This window comes from Camellia sinensis, chromosome 13 (genome assembly GCF_055761805.1).
Source record: "Camellia sinensis isolate YWXY chromosome 13, ASM5576180v1, whole genome shotgun sequence".
Classification (NCBI taxonomy): domain Eukaryota; kingdom Viridiplantae; phylum Streptophyta; class Magnoliopsida; order Ericales; family Theaceae; genus Camellia; species Camellia sinensis.
This window is the reverse complement of record NC_138973.1, coordinates 104,816,986-104,835,572: the sequence shown is the minus strand read 5'-3', so window position 1 is coordinate 104,835,572 and position 18,587 is coordinate 104,816,986.

The following is an 18,587-nucleotide window of genomic DNA, read 5'->3' as shown; positions in this document are numbered from 1 at the left end:
TTTGCAAAGAAAACAAATAAGTTAGGGACAAGTGTGCATCTTATGTATCTTATAATTAAAAAAAAAAAGTATAATTTTAATTTTTTGAGTTATAATTAAAAAAAACATCATAACTAAACATAACATAAGGTATAATTAAAAAATTCATAAGTCATGATTAAAATAATATTATAACTAAAAAAAAATAAAATAACATAACTAGAAGTACATGGTATACTATTTTTAAAAGGATGTATATTAGAATTTCTCAACAAGTTAACATACATTTATGTAATTCCCAAGTATGAAGTTATTACAATTTAGTACTCTATCTTTTATTTTTATATTTGGTCTCCGAACTACAAAATATGGTTTTAAATGGTCAACAATGTTCGTGCTGTCAGAATCGATTAACAAGAGTTTAGGTATTTTTAGAATTTTATTCAGAATTTCAACAAAATCAAATGGACAAAATACACCCATGATCTCTAAAGTATGCACTTTGTTATAATTGGTCCCTAAATTATGCACTTTATTGCATTATGATCCCCAAAATATGCATATTTTTTAATTTTAGTCCTCAATCTTATAATTTTGTTACAATTATTTTTTTTGTGAAATTCCAAAAATACCCCATCTCCTATTAATTTAGATAACGTTAGCGCTAAGACTATTTAAACTCACATTTTGTAATTTAGGAATTAGATTAACAAAATTAAAAAATTAAAAACTAAGTACAACAAAACACATTTTATAGATCATTTGGAATTTCAAGTTCTTGTGTTTTGGAATCTGAAACACTGGCATCTCTCAATTTGGCTCATTTGGTGTTCGACCCTCCACCAACGGATTTAGAGTGGCTGCTGTGCAGTCAAATGGATCCATTTTGAGACTCATTTGAATGATCCGAACTATTCACATTTTAGAGCACATCAAGTAGGACATACCTGTAAAAAATCAAGTTAATCGGATATCGTTAACCCTTTCATCTACTCACATTTGTATATACAAAAATAAATGACAATTGTGATTTAGAGTGTTAAAATGAATATAAATGTGAGTAGATGAAAAGGTTAACAATATCTGATTAACTTGATTTTTTGCACGTATATTTTACTTGATATACTTTAAAATGTAAACGATTCGGATCATCAAAATGGATCCCAAAATGAATCCATTTGACTGCACCGCAGTCGCTGCTGTGCAAGGGGCACTGCAGCCACCCAAAAAAAAAAAAAAAGTAAACTTTTTTTTTTGTTTTTCAAAATTTTGTTTTGCATGTAAATTAAACAATTTAATATGGTCGCTAACTACAAAGACAACAAAATTTTAACTCATACAATAATCCACATTAGATATAGTTGTAAAATTTTAAAGTAATGATATATAAATACAAATTTATACATAATATCTATACAAAATGATATGTCAACTTTATATTTGTTCATTTCAAATAAAAAAATTCATGAAAGTGACTTATTTTTTTAATATTATCACTAACACATCATTGTGGTAAGATTTTCTGTACAAAAATTATATTTATAATTCATTTTTTAAAAATTTTATAGTACACCATGCATGGACCGGCCATCCGACAACATTAGTATAATTATTAATTATTAATTGGTTGTGTTTAATTGTGCAAGTTAATGCTGACAAATGGTGATTAAAGATAAGAAATGAGTTGGCCTTAAACATTACAGACGAATGTCATAAGTACCTTAAAATCATTCCTAATAATATTGGAACCTTGCTGTTTTAAATGAGTGATTTGTTGAGGGACAAGTTTCTGCTCATCTGGAAGAGAGGACTAGATTGTGTTCTTAGACTCTTGTGGGTTCATCATAGGTAAAGGTGCACCTCAAGCAAATTCGAAAGCGTAAGAGATTATCTAGAGATTATCTAAACTCAGTTTGAGTTATGCTGATAATTGTTCAAGCTAGCCTAAATCCAATTTGCAATCTGAGGTTGTGTGCTGAAACCGGACCTGTGATATATCCAAAATGCCCATAACAATTCTCAAATTAGACAATAATCTAAATCATCACGCCAATATGAAAGTGATTCAGATTTATCTCTAAGCAAACAACAAATGCGACATAAAGATTTAACGTGGAAAAATACCACAATTGGACAATTCCAGTTGTGATAAAAAAATCATGACCCAATGTGAACAAATATACTAAGAAGAAAGTATGAAGATTACAAAAGACCTCACCAAGCTTACCACTTATGAATCCATAAAAGCACTTGGAGACTCTTGAACATCTTCGCTGCCCACTCAGGATTGTTCATTGTTGAGTTTGAATCCACAAACTCCAAGTCAGTCTGGATTCCATTGGTTGAACGCTAAGGAAGGTTGATTCAATCAAAACCTCTTGATGTATTCAATTAATTCCAAGATGTGCAACAATCATCATCAATTCATCAAGAGAAATCCAATAACAACTCTCTATAAGATAGAACTATTGTTCTTCAATATTCTGAGAGAAATCTGGAAACGTTAAACCTTGAAATGAGCATCTGAGAATCCAAAGTCGCAAAGACCACTCGAGCGATGTGTCTAGAAAGGCGGTTTCACCTGTGACTTCGCTCGAGAGCATACTTACTACTCGAGCGGTAAAACACATTGTTGGAAAATAATGATTTTTCGACAACTTTCATTGGAAATTAAAGTGGGACCCAACCGCCAGTTGAAGTGGGTCTGAGTGGTTTTGTATTCTCGTAAGTGAGAAGGTTGCAATTCAAAAATAATGAGTCGAAACCATTAAGTTGTGAATGAGAATTGCCTCATAAAGTGGGCATCAATAGAAATTGGGCTTGGGCCTAACCTGGGACTTGGACTTAATCTTAGTCTTGGTCTGGATCGGCCTAGGCTTGTGTATGTGTATGTGTATGTGTTTAGGGATATAATAATGGCCCGGCCCATCCGGGTCCAAGCCCGGGTCCGGGCTCAGGCTGGCCCAAGCCTTGCTGGTTCTCGCTGTTTTAGAGGGACTGGCCAGCCCGGCCCATGGGCCAAAAAGTGGGGCCTAAGCCCAAGCTCAAGCTCAAGCCCACTCATAATAGGGCTAGGGCTAGTCGTGTCACGACCCAACCTCAAGGGCATAGGGTTGGAATCGCAACTTACTAAATAATTCTAATCATAACAAATTAAATGGCTCAGGCAGAAGCAAAATGGAACTAAAAATAATTAAACAAAAAATTTACTTCATTCTACAATGCTGATAAAAGAAAGTACATCTATAGGGCTTTTATTATTTTATTATTCAGTGACCGACCCTCAGTAAAAAAAACAAAAGGAAGAAAAGAAAAGAAAAAAGAACAAAATAATGAATCAACATCAAATTCTTGTGCGGGTTCCACTACATGAGGTTACAGGTCTTTCTTACATTTCATCACCTGAAAGGGTAATAACTATAAGTATACAGCAGAGTGAGAAATATTATGCCAAGAGTACAGGGAATACAAAATAACCATGGATAGTTAGTTAAGTTAAAACATTTACATAACTCAATTTGAATAAACCACTTATTCAAAGTGGTAGAAACTGAAATACAGAAATTATATAAATAAATAACCATAACTACGGTACAGAACATAACATAACAGAGGTCACATGAGTGACAGTCAGAATAGAGGTTAATGGATCCATGACAAATAGAGGGTCACAAGGTGACCAATCAGAAACCAATGGTTTATTTAAGTCCCCAAGGCATGAGACTCTCGTGATGGTACTTACATAAAATAATTGTTTACAAAACCATTGTCAAATAATTATTAAAATTTAAACAAATATATCCATAAATTTCAATTTAAGCAAATAAAGTTAAGAAAATAATTAACGAAATCGAAATATTAATATAATTTATAAAATACAAATTACGTAAAATAAATTATGGTAACTCAAGACATACGTAAAAGATGTTATAGGAACTCAAGGTATAATATAACTCACATTAACATTAATTCCTTCTATTTTTATTAGCCTTTTCACCTCTGCCTATTTTACTTTACCACTCTCCTTACTATCATCATTATTATATATATATATATATATATATATATGTTTTTTTCTTTGCTCTCAGGTTGTGCGCTCAGGCTCTTATTTATACTGAGTTTCCTACCCTAGCTGCTTCACTTACCCTATTGATAGACCTCCCATGTTGCTTGGGTAGATACCACGTTGTATGCTTGTAGCACTGCTACCTCATTTCCCTCAGTAAATTCACTGGTTCATGAATATCTCAAAAGGGACAGCTCATGCAACATTTTAGGCCCTATTACCTGATGGCCCATAATTTGACATAATTACGTATTTCATCTTTTTTTATTATTTATTATTTATTTTATTTTAACACACAAGTATTCCTTATTTAACATTAATTACATTTGGACACATACAATTAAATATATTCTTATTCTTATTCTTATTATTTATTATTATTATTTTTTTAGGTGTCATATTTCTCTCCTCCTAAATAGAAGTTTGTCCTCAAACTTGACGTATCTTGGTTTTCGAAGAGGTGTGGGCATTTGGCGCGCATTTAACTTTCAGTTTCCCATGTCGCTTCTTTGATACGATGATTCTGCCATAAGACTTTTACAAGAGGTATAGTCTTGTTTCGGAGAACTTGATCACGATGATCGAGAATCTGCACTGGTTTCTCTTCATAAGAGAGATCTTCTTGAACTTCTAGGTTCTCATAATCAATAACATGTTCTGGATCTCGAAGATACCGTCGAAGCATCGAAACGTGAAACACATTGTGGACATTGGACAGTTCAGGTGGTAGTGCAAGGCGATAGGCTACAAGACCAATCTTTTACAATATCTCAAATGGCTTAATGTAACGTGGGTTTAACTTCCCTCACTTTCCAAATTAGATAACTCCTCTAGTTGGTGCGATCTTTAGGAACACATGATCTCTTATTTGAAATTCCAAGTCCTGTCTTCATGTATCTACATAGCTTTTTTGGCAACTCTAATCAGTGCGAATTCACTGTTGGATGAGTTAAATTTTATCAATTGTGATTTGCACGATCTTGGGGCCTAACAGTTTCCTGTCTTCGACTTCCGCTAACACAGAGGTGATCGACACTTCCTTCTATACAATGCTTCGTACGATGCCATTCCAATGTTTGCTTGATAGCTGTTGTTATAGGCGAATTCCACTAAAGGTAGGTGCTCATCTGTAGCAAGCCCGCGGGGGACCTCGCCACAGCTTGGACTCGACTTTCGTAGTCATGGTTCTAAGTCTGAACCAAAGAGTCCAAATCCGGCAAATCATTTTTGAGAAAACTGATTTTTGAAAGAAGTGCCAAACATGGACTGCTTTGCCAGATACAGAGTCGCCACCTAAATATTTTATTTTGGGAAATTTAGGAAACCTTGACTCGGTGCCAAAAGGCCACGTGTCCGTCATCACCAAAGTTGCCTCGGCTCGGGAACTTGGGTACGATTGGGGAAGGTCACTTCGTGAGCACCCCTGCTCGCCCGGTCATAGACCGGCCTCTACTAACCATGATATCTATTTTTGAAAACATTGTATATTCTTATTCCAGTTAGTAGCCTAGGTTACTATGTGATGCTCACAGCATACAAGTATAGACTGGATCGCCTGAATTGGAACAAAACATTTCATGTTTGTTTTTGAAAATGGTTTGCTACCCGCAGGTAGGCTTGAAACATTTGATGATTTATTCCAATTCAGATAACCCAATGTAGACACCCCATTTTTGACCGACCTTAAGACTCAGACGTCACCGATTGAGCACTTGGTGATGTTGCATAATGTGCTCGTTCAGAAGTTTCAGAGTTGCGGCCGTGAGCCCTGCCTCCGGACTTCCGAACCCTCTTTCATACCTTGCCTCGGTTTGCGAACCAAACTCGGTTTTCTTTGTTTCTTTTCCTGAGGGGAGGGAGAGGTCCAGTAGACCATCTCTCAGTGGCCGTAGGCTACATTTTGTGGCCGTAGGCCATTTTGCCCATTTCGGGGTCCGGTTTCCGATTTTCGGAGCCGTCAGGCCGTGTGCCTCGGTTCGGGACCACTTAACCATCTCCTATTGCTCCGGTTTTTGGCATACTTCCTATTTGCTCCCTTTTGAGGGACACTGGGGTCTGAGAAACCCACTTCGTGGCCGAATGCCACTTTCGGTGCTTAACAGCCCATTTTCGGGACCCCGAACTGCGCGTTTTGGTCCCCGAGCTTTCGTTTTGCAACGGTTTTCGTTCATTTTTGGCAGGTACCTCTGTTTTATCACCGGGAAGGTCACTGAAGGGTGGGAGGCCAGCAATTATTGCAGCAACCAGTTATACATCCTCCGACGCCCTCCGGTGCCCGTTTTTCGCACTTCCGGGCTAATGTTGAATACCTTGGGCCTATTTTCTTGAACTTTGAACCACATATCTGTGATGTACACACATGAGAGGCCCCTAAAAGTTCATGGCCGGCCAGTAATTCAACTTGACCCTTTTGACCCCCTCCTTCCGGGCTAATGTTGAACCCCTTGGACATTTTTTCTCGAACTTTGAACCACATATCTGTGATGTACACACATGAGAGGCCCCTAAAAGTTCATGGCCGGCCATTAATTCAACTTGACCCTTTTGACCCCCTCATTCCGGGCTAATGTTGAACCCCTTGGACCCACTTTCTTGGACTTTTAACCACATGGTTGTGTTGTACACAGATAGGAGTACCCCACCAGTTGGTGGCCGGCCAGAAAATATGATTGACCCTTTTGACCCCTAGCCGGCCGGCTAGGGGGTGTGGCCGGCCGGCCACCTGCAGCAAAAGTAATGGGCCGGCCTGCTTCCTTGCACTGTGCACTTTACAGCTGTGGGGCAATATCCCCCAGACAAGATATTTATCCGGGGGATATTTCGTGGGGGAATTTTGCTCTCCTTTTCCCCCACCTTTACACCCTTTTGTTGGCCTATATAGCAAGCAAGCCTTGTAGTATTTTGGGGTTAGAAAAATTCTCCTTCAAGCTTCCATAGCCAACTCCATCTTCATCCTTCTCAATTCTTGGAAAAACCCTAAGTCCCTAACCATCATTCCTTCTACACCACCAAGCTCTACCACCACCACCTCATTTCCAGCAACAAGGAAGGTTTCTCAAAGGCCAAAGAGGCTGCAAATTCATCCAAGAAGCAACAAAAGTTTGAGTCTTCAAGGGTGAGTAACACTTTTACCCTTTTGACCCTTTTTCTTGATCTATTTGTAAGTCTTCTATGCTTTTTGTTTCAAGCTCCGGCCCTAACTGAAAAGGGCCTTATTTTGAGCTCATTTTCATTCTTCATTAAGGGCTCAACCCTGTTTGAGCCCTCCATGATACACTTGCTTCATTGATCCTCTTATATGCCATAATTTTGCATGCTACTTTTGGCCCATGAGTAATCTGTTTTCGAGCATGTTGTAAACTGATATTAGGCTTATTTTGAGCCCCTATTCAACATTGGAGAAGGGCTCAACACCATTTGGGACTTCCATGTTATACCTACCTTTATACTCCTCTTTTCTTCCCCATTCTTGCATGCAATGGCAGCCTACCATGCTTATGTTTTTGGCCATTTTACAGTTCTGAAAAAGTTCTTATTTTGGTCCATACTTCATGTTTCATTTAGGTCCTTTCATGGTTTGGGGCCTCCATAGGTCACTTCATGTTATATTTCTCTTTTATTCCCCATTCTTGCATGTTTAGTTAGCCTACCATGCTTTTGTTTTTGGCCATTTTACAGGCCTAGAGATAGTATTATTTTGGCCTATACTTCATGTTTTATTAAGGGTCTTTAGCTGTTTGGTGATTATTTTGCATACCTCATGTTATAGCCACTTTTGAGCCTCATTTTGCATCACATTTCTACCATGTTTGTATACTGTTTTGGCCATTTTACAGTTCTGAAAATATTCATATTTTTGGTCCCTCTTCAATGTTGTAGAAGGAAATTTTTCAGTTTGGATTTTGCTTATATCACTTGCTCCATTACCCATCTCTTGGCCCTTATTCTTGCATGCCATTTTTACCCTACCTATGCTTGCTGTTTGGCCATGTTTATAACTGTGAAAGTGCCTTTTTTGGGACTGTCTAGCTTCTATCTTTGCATTTCATGTCCATGTTGTGCATGTTTAGCATAGCTATAGGCCATTTCGGGTGCCTAATGTTGCATTTCGGGACTATTTCATGCATTTGGTATCATTTCGCCTCATTTCGGGACTGTTTTCCCTTATATTTTGTTGCTGAAATTCTGTTGGGATGTTTCCATGTCATTACATTGCATTTTGTCATTGCCTCGGTTTGCGTGCCCGTGTGCACGCATTTCGAGGCACTTTATTTTTATCCGACCGGCATCCGATGTGAGTGTGGCTGAGGCTCACTCATGTTGGTATAAGCCCATATCATGTTGCCATGTCATTTCATTGCATTCTGTCATCGCCTCGGTTTGCGTGCCCGTGTGCACGCATTTCGAGGCACCTCTTTTTTATCCGCCGGCATCCGATGTGAGTGTGGCTGAGGCTCACTCATGTTGGTATAAGCCCATATCATGTTGCCATGTCATTTCATTGCATTTTGCCATTGCCTCGGTTTGCGTGCCCGTGTACATGCATTTCGAGGCACCTCTTTTTTATCCGACCGGCATCCTATGTGAGTGTGGCTGAGGCTCACTCATGTTGGTATAAGCCCATATCATGTTGCCATGTCATTTCATTACATTTTGCCATCGCCTCGGTTTGCGTGCCCGTGTGCACGCATTTCGAGGCACCTCATTTTTTATCCGACCGGCATCCGATGTAAGTGTGGCTGAGGCTCACTCATGTTGGTATAAGCCCATATCATGTTGCCATGTCATTTCATTGCATTCTGTCATCGCCTCGGTTTGCGTGCCCGTGTGCACGCATTTCGAGGCATTTCATTTTTATCTGACCGGCATTCGATGTGAGTGTGGCTGAGGCTCACTCATGTTGGTATATGCCCATATCATGTTGCCATCTCATTTTCATTACATTTTACCATCGCCTCAGTTTGCGTGCCCGTGTGCACGTATTTCGAGGCATCTCATTTTTATTGCATTTTACCATCGCCTCGGTTTGCGTGCCCGTGTGCACGCATTTCGAGGCATCTCATTTTCATTGCATTTTACCATCGCCTCGGTTTGCGTGCCCGTGTGCACGCATTTCGAGGCATCTCATTTTCATTGCATTTTACCATCGCCTCGGTTTGCGTGTCCGTGTGCACGCATTTCGAGGCATCTCATTTTCATTGCATTCTACCATCGCCTCGGTTTGCGTGCCCGTATGCACGCATTTCGAGGCATGTCACTTCCATAGCATTGTGTATGTTAGGATTGCATCTTAGTTGCATTTCATGCATATCATGCATATTGCATCGTGTCCGGAATAGGAGTTAGCCCAGGCACGGGAAACGAGGTACATTTCGTACTCCGAGTGACGGAATGTGTCTCAATTCCCCAGTCACCGACACTCCGGATTATCCATGATGGAGTTAGGTTTTAGCTGTAGTTTCGTGTGCATTCATCCTATATTGAGTTGTGCATTTCGACTCCTCCGCCATCATGCCTCGGTATGCGTGATTGGTGGCACGAGGATCGAGACATGCATATATCTGTGCAAATACATTGCTATGCCCCTTTCCTGCTCTCTGTTGCAGCAAAACGAGGAATCAGCAACTTTTTAGAACTTGGCACGCATTTCAAGAACAGGTGTAAACAGAGGCTAATTGGGGCATTCCGGTGGATTTCCGCGCAAGACAACCCGGACATGCATCATCCATCAGAAGCAAGGCAGTCCCTGGCTTGCACGCCAGTTTTAGTTGTTTTCTTAGTTAATTTGCTAATTAATTAGGAATTTGTAATATTTGGACTGTAATATTCTTTTATTCGGGACTGTAATATTTGGACTGTATATTTATTTGGACCCTCTGCGCGAGGGCCACAACTGTAATAAGTGTGGGTGAGTGTGATGTATGTCTTCCAATCCCACGTCTTTCTCCCTTTTATTTATCCGCTTTTGATGGTTAGATTAGGGCATATTTAAATTAGCATACAGTATGACAGCATGTTTGCATCATTCATCTGTTTTGCATGCACCGGGCTCGGCGCACTATACTAACTGCATCGTACTTTCAATTCCAAATTGAATACATGATAGTTGTAACATTTCATATGCCATCTTAGAATAGCCGAGCCTGCTATAGTTGCATTTTGCATGTGTTGCATTAGGCATTTCTGTATAATTAGGATTTGTTAGAATTTACCATCACCTACCACCAATTTACCATCACCTACCACCACCTACACCTCACCTACTCCACTAAACCTAACCCACTACACCACTATCACCTCCACTTCACCTACTCCACTAAACCTAACCCACTACACCACTACCACCTCACCTACTCCACTAAACCTAACCCACTACACCACTACCACCTCCACTTCACCTACTCCACCTACCACCTACTCTTCTATATATAGGAATCATTGTAACATATCAACAACATATCAATCAATAATACATACAATTTATTCTCTCTCTATTTATTCTCTCTCTGTCAATTTATTTTTTTCATGGTATCAGAGCGGGTTTAGAACCTAGTATTCTTGCTTCACCGGCGGGCGGCAATCTCACCTTAGCCGCCCGCCGGACCTCAACCTATTCCGTTGTCATCTCTATCAATACATATAGCTTCCAGTTCGCCGTCACCAGAGGCGACTTCTCTACATACAAAGATCAACACAGTCATAACACCACCAGCGGTTTCCAAACCAAGGGAAAGTGGGGTAACATCCAACAACAAGAGGTCCTGAACCTTCTCATTACCCTCCCCACTCAAGATAGCAGCTTGGACAGAAGCACCATAAGCAACAGCCTCGTCAGGGTTGATACTCTTGCAGAGCTCCTTCCCATTGAAGTCCTGCAATAGCTGCTGGACCTTGGGAATCCTGGTAGATCCACCAACAAGAACAACATCGTGAACAGTGCTCTTGTCCATCTTAGCATCTCTAAAACACTTCTCAACTGGTTCCATACACTTTCTGAAGAGATCCATGTTGAGCTCCTCAAATCTGGCACGGGTAATGGGGGAGTAAAAGTCAACACCCTCATAAAGGGAATCGATTTCAATGGTGGTCTGGGCAGTGGATGAGAGAGTCCTCTTCGCTCTTTCACAGGCAGTTCTCAATCTCCTGAAGAGCTCTGGGGTTATCGCTGATATCCTTCTTGTTATTCCTCTTGAACTCCTGGACAAAGTGGTTAACCATTCTATTGTCAAAATCTTCACCTCCGAGATGGGTATCTCCAGCAGTGGCCTTCACCTCAAAGATACCTTCTTCAATGGTAAGAAGGGACACATCAAAAGTACAACCACCAAGATCAAAGATCAAGACATTCTTTTCCCCGTATGAACACAATCCCTACCCACCAGGAAAGAGAGACGGATATATTCTATAAACTTTTCCACTCACTCTTTTTCAGCTTTTTCTCTTCAGGAAAGAGAGAAATATATTTTAAAAATTTTTCCATTCTAAAATATTCTCCACCCAACACCATCATCACATTTTCCACCGCCCAAACATTCTTTATCTTATATATATATATATATATATATTTTTTCTTGTTCTTCTTTCCACCGCCCAACTTTTTATCTTTTATTAAAAAAAAAAAAAAAAAAAAAAAAAAAAACCTTCTATTCATTCCATCTCATTTTTCTGCTCAGTCTTGTACCTTCAAGCCATTCGGATTTGCACAATAAACTCATTTTATTCATATCGGGACTTCGCCCTGATCATAATTTTACACAAAAAAAAAAAAACCAAACAAACAAATACACAAAAACAAAACAACCACATCCACAAGCAGGATTTTCCCTTCTCTACTCTGCCGCCGGTCTCTTCTTCTTGCCTCCGTCCTGGGCGGTCCTTGACGGTGTTGCCTCCGTGTTTCCCACTCCACTGGGCACAATCACTACTCCCTGCTCCTCCACTGCAGCATATGGCGGCCCTCCAAATCGGAACATCACGGAGGCCTTCCGCTTCAGCTCCTTGTTTTCTGCCTTTAGCACACTTATCTCTGCTCGCGCATCTTTATACATGCGCTGGAGCAGAGCCAGCTGGGAGTTTAACTGCTGCACCTCATTTGCCCTACTCTGCAGCCGGTTCGACAAGTTTGTAACCGCAGTCATGGTTTCCACACATGACTTCAATGTATACTGATTGGCTTCCACATCCGACTGCACTGCCATTCTTTGCTCCACAGACCGCATCGGAAAGTTCAACGGAGCAAAACCAGAGGTGTTTGGTTGAGGTTCACTGGCCACCGCACCAGTTCTCTCTCTTGTTGACTCATTGAGGTCAGGAAAGAGAGTGAGTAGACCACGGGATGAAGAGGCCATATTCTGGGTAGCTGAACGGGAAGAAGAGGCCATGTTTTTTGGGTTGCTGAGTGTTTCCGAGAAGGGTTGGATACAGAGTATTACAGAGTTTCTCTCTCAGCAAAGGAAGAGTTTTTTCAGAGGATTTTCAGAAGTTTTTTGTCTGCCTCAGCCTCAGCATCAACCTTGGTTAAATAGCGAGGCAGCCACGCGTATCGCGCGCCACTTGACGCCAGATGACAAACGGGCGCGCCAGCCAAGGCACTCACGTGCCTCGCCATCATGTCCGGCACATCTTTTTATGGATTGGGCACGCCTTTTGATGGCACGCCTTTTGATGACACGCCTTTTTATGAATTGGACACACCTTTTGAGGGTGCGACTTTTTATGGGTCCGACAAGACTCTGTAAACTGTCCCGACATTGATTCCGGTTAGCTCCTTTATGGGTCCGACAAGACTCTGTAAACTGTCCCGACATTGATTCCGGTTAGCTCCTTTATGGGTCCGACAAGACTCTGTAAACTGTCCCAACATAGATTCCGGTTAGTTTCTACAAGGGTCCGACAAGACTCTGTAAACTGTCCCGACATTGATTCCGGTTAGTTTCTACAAGGGTCCAGCAAGACTCCGTAAACTGTCACAACAACTGTCACAAAATTGTCTGTTACAACGGTCCGACATGACCCCATAAACTGTCTTCTACAACGGTCCGACATGATCCCATAAACTGTCTTCTACAATGGTCCGACATGACCCCATAAACTGTCTTTTAAATCGGTCTGACACCACCATACAGTGTCCTCTACAACGTTATGACACCACCATACAGTGTCTTCACCAACGGTCTGACACGACCATACAGTGTCTCCTATCCTTTTTTTATGTATTTTCTTGTTTTGTTCCTCTCTTCAAACTCAAGTTGGTTAGTTTCTATCCTCCTTGAGTTTGCGGGGGGCTGTTAGAATTTACCATCACCTACCACCAATTTACCATCACCTACCACCACCTACACCTCACCTACTCCACTAAACCTAACCCACTACACCACTATCACCTCCACTTCACCTACTCCACTAAACCTAACCCACTACACCACTACCACCTCACCTACTCCACTAAACCTAACCCACTACACCACTACCACCTCCACTTCACCTACTCCACCTACCACCTACTCTTCTATATATAGGAATCATTGTAACATATCAACAACATATCAATCAATAATACATACAATTTATTCTCTCTCTATTTATTCTCTCTCTGTCAATTTATTTTTTTCAGGATTCATGCATGATTTCTAATAAGTGTCTATTTTGGCTCGGAGTACTCGGTGAGTTTTTATGCTTTAGCATCCTTGCATACGTGTGAGTGAATGCCATGAATAGCATGCTTGCCATGAGGCTAAATGCTTATGTGATATAACTGCCTGAATGCCTGTGGGTGAAGGTTGGGTTATCTGAATTGGAATAAATCATCAAATGTTTCAAGCCTACCTGCGGGTAGCAAACCATTTTCAAAAACAAACAAGAAGTGTTTCGTTCCAATTCGGGCGACCCGGTCTATACTTGTATGCTGCGAGTATCACATAGTAACCTAGGCTAATAACCGGAATAAGAACTCACAATGTTTTCAAAAATTGATATCATGGTTAGTAGAGGCCGATCTTTGATCGGGCGAGCGGGGGTGCTCACGAAGTGACCTTCCCCAATCGTACCCAAGTTCCCGAGCCGAGGCAACTTTGGTGATGACGGACACATGGCCTTTTGGCACCGAGTCAGGGTTTCCTAAATTTCCCAAAATAAAATATTTAGGTGGCGACTCTGTATCTGGCAAAGCAGTCCATGTTTGGCACTACTTCTTTCAAAAATCAGTTTTCTCAAAAACGATTTGCCGGATTTGGACTCTTTGGTTCAGATTAAGAACTGTGACATTTGAGAGTCCGAGCTGTAGTGACCCCAAATGAACAGAACGGGAGCTCGTTCCTCCCGGGAGCGTTCGGGGACGTCTACACCCAACCTTCACCCACAGGCATCCAGGCAGTTATATCACGTAAGCAATTAGCCTCATGGTAAGCATGCTATCATGGCATTCACTCACACGCATGCAAGGATGCTAAAGCATAAAGCTCACCGGGTACTCCAAGCCAAAACAAAAACTACATTAGAAATCATGTATGATCCTAAATATACAGAAATGCCTAATGCAACACATGCAAAAATGCAACTATAGCAGGCTCGGCTATTCTAAGATGGCATATGTAATGCTACAACTATCATGTATTCAATTTGGAATTGAAAAATACAATGCAGTTAGTATGATGCGCCGAGCCCGGTGCATGCAAAACTGATGAATGAATGCAAACATGCCGTCATACTGTATGCTAATTGAAATATGCCCCAATCTAACCATCATAAGCGGATAAATAAAAGGGAGAAAGACGTGGGGTTGGAAGACATACATCACACTCACGCACGCTTATTACAGTTGCGCCCTCGCGCAGAGGGTCCGAATAAATAATACAGTCCAAATATTACAGTCCCGAATAAAAGAATATTACAGTCCAAAATATTACAAAATCCTAATTAATTAACAAATTAACTAAGAATATAAATAAAACTGGCATGCAAGCCAGGGACTGCCTTGCTTCTGATGGATGATGCATGTCCGGGTTGTCTTGCGCGGAAATCCACCGGAATGCCCCAATTAGCCTCTGTTTACACCTGTTCTTGAAATGCGTGCCAAGCCCCAAAAAGTTACTGATTCTTCGTTTTGCTGCAACAGAGAGCAGGAAAGGGGCATAGCAATGTATTTGCACAGATATATGCATGTCTCGATCCTCGTGCCACCAATCACGCATATCGAGGCATGATGGCCGAGGAGTCGAATTGCACAATTCAATATGGAATGAATGCACATGAAACTACAGCTAAAACCTAACTCCATCATGGATAATCCGGAGTGTCGGTGACTGGGGAATTGAGACACATTCCGTCACTCGGAGTACGGAATGTACCTCGTTTCCCGTGCCCGGGCTAACTCCTATCCCGAACACGATGCAATATGCATGATATGCAACTAAGATACAATCCTAACATACACAATGCTATGGAATGACATGCCTCGAAATGCGTGCACACAGGCACGCAAACCGAGAAAATGACAGAATGTGATCTAAGATACAACCTAGTATGCATAATGCTGGGAAAATGATATGCCTCAAAATGCGTGCACACGGGCACGCAAACCGAGGCGATGGCATAAGCAATGCAAATGGCATGGAAACATGATATGGGCTTATACCAACATGAGTGAGCCTCAGCCACACTCACATAAGATGCCGGCGGATGAAAATGAAGTGCCTCGAAATGCGTGCACACGGGCACGCAAATCGAGGCAATGGCATACGCAATGCAAATGACATGAAAACATGATATGGGCTTGTACCAACATGAGTGAACCTCAGCCACACTCACATAGGATGCCGGTGGATGAAAATGAAGTGCCTCGAAATGCGTGCACAAGGGTACGCAAATCGAGGCGATGGCATACGCAATGTAAATGACATGAAAACATGATATGGGCTTATACCAACATGAGTGAACCTCAGCCACACTCACATAGGATGCCGGTGGATGAAAATGAAGTGCCTCGAAATGCGTGCACACGGGCACGCAAACCGAGGCGATGGAAAAATGCGATGCAATGACATGAAAACATGATATGGGCTTGTACCAACATGAGTGAACCTCAGCCACACTCACATAGGATGTCGGTGGATGAAAATGAAGTGCCTCGAAATGCGTGCACACGGGCACGCAAATCGAGGCGATGGCATACGCAATGCAAATGACATGAAAACATGATATGGGCTTGTACCAACATGAGTGAACCTCAGCCACACTCACATAGGATGCCGGTGGATGAAAATGAAGTGCCTCGAAATGCATGCACACGGGCACGCAAACCGAGGCGATGGCAAAATGCGATGCAATGACATGAAAACATGATATGGGCTTGTACCAACATGAGTGAACCTCAGCCACACTCACATAAGATGCCGGTGGATAAAAATGAAGTGCCTCGAAATGCGTGCACACGGGCACGCAAATCGAGGCGATGGCAAAATGCGATGTAATGACATGAAATGGATAGCAATCATTCTAATGGAATTTCAGCAGTAAAATATGGGGGAAAACAGTCCCGAAATGAGGCGAAATGACACCAAATGCAAGGAATTGTCCCGAAATGTGAATTTAGGCCCCCGAAATGGCCTATAGCTATGCAATGCATGCACAATATGGACATGTAATGCAAAGACAGAAGCTAGGCAGTCCCAAAAAAGGCACTTTCACAGTTATAAACATGGCAAAACAGCAAGCATAGGTATGGCAAAAATGGCATGCAAAAATAGGGGCCAAGAGAGGGGTAATGAAGCAAGTGATATAAGCAAAATCCAAACTGAGAAATTTCCTTCTACAACATTGAAGAGAGACCAAAAATATGAATATTTTCAGAACTGTAAAATGGCCAAAACAGTATACAAACATTCTAAAAAAAGGCGCAAGATTGAGGCTCAAAAGGTGCTATAACATGAAATATACAAAATAATCACCAAACATAAAAAAAAATGTTAATGAAACATGAAGTATAGGCCAAAATAAGACTATTTCCAGAACTGTAAAATGGCCAAAAACAAAAGCATGATAGGCTAACTAAACATGCAAGAATGGGGAATAAAAGAGAGATATAACATGAAGTGGCATATGGAGGTCCCAAACCATGAAAGGACCTAAATGAAACATGAAGAATGGACCAAAATAAGCACTTTTTCAGAACTGTAAAATGGCCAAAAACAAAAGCATGGTAGGCTGCCATTGCATGCAAGAATGGGGAATAAAAGAGGAGTATAAAGGTAAGTATAACATGGAAGTCCCAAATGGTGTTGAGCCCTTCTTCAATGTTGAAGAGGGGCTCAAAATAAGCCTAATATTAGTTTACAACATGCTCAAAAACAGATTACTCATGGGCCAAAAATAGCATGCAAGATTATAACATATAAGAGGATCAATGAAGCAAGTGTATCATGGAGGGCTCAAACAAGGTTGAGCCCTTAATGAAAAGTGAAAATGAGCTCAAAAGAGGGCCCTTTTCAGTTAGGGCCGGAGCTTGAAACAAAAAGCATATAGAGCTTACAAATGGATCAAGAAAAAGGGTCAAAGAGGAGAAATGTTACTCACCCTTGAAGACTAAAGCTTTTGTTGCTTCTTGGATCAATTTGCAGCTCCTTTAGCCTTTGAGAAGCCTTCCTTGTTGCTGGAAATGAAGTGGTGATGATAGAGCTTGGTGGTGTAGAAGAAATGGTGATTAGGGACTTGGAAGTTTTTTAGGAAATGAGAGAGATAGAGAGGGATATGGATCTTGAGACTTGAAGACAAATTTTTCCAACCCCAACATATGATATGGAATGCTGGTTATATGCACCAAAAAGGGGGTGTAAAGGTGGGGGAAAAGGAGGGTAATTTTCCCCCACAAAATATCTCCCGGATATTGATATTTTCTGGAGGATAAAGCTCCACAGCTGTAAAGTGCACAGTGCAAGGAACTCGGCCGGCCAGTTACTTTTGCTCCAGGTGGCCGGCCGGCCACACCCCCTAGCCTGCCGGCTAGGGGTCAAAAGGGTCAATCAGATTTAGTGGCCGGCCACCAACTGATGGTGTCCTCCTACCTGTGTACAACACAACCCTGTGGTTAAAAGTCCAAGAAAGTGGGTCCAATGGGTTCAACATTAGCTCGGAAAGAGGGGTTCAAAAGGGTCAGGTGGAATTACTGGCCGGCCACCAACTTTTAGGGTCCTCTCATGTGTGTACATCACAAATATGTGGTTCAAAGTTCGAGAAAATGGGCCCAAGGGGTTCAACATTAGCCCGGAAAGAGGGGGTCAAAAGGGTCAAGTAACATTAATGGCCGGCCACCAACTTTTAGGGTCCTCTCATGTGTGTACATCACAAATATGTGGTTCAAAGTTCAAGAAAATGGGCCCAAGGTGTTCAACATTAGCCCGGAAGTGTGAAAAACGGGCGCCGGAGGGCGTCGGAGGATGTATAACTGGTTGCTGCAACAATTACTGGCCTCCCACCCTTCAGTGACCTCCCCGGTGATAAAACAGAGGTACCTGCCAAAAATGGACGAAAACCGTTGCAAAATGAATGC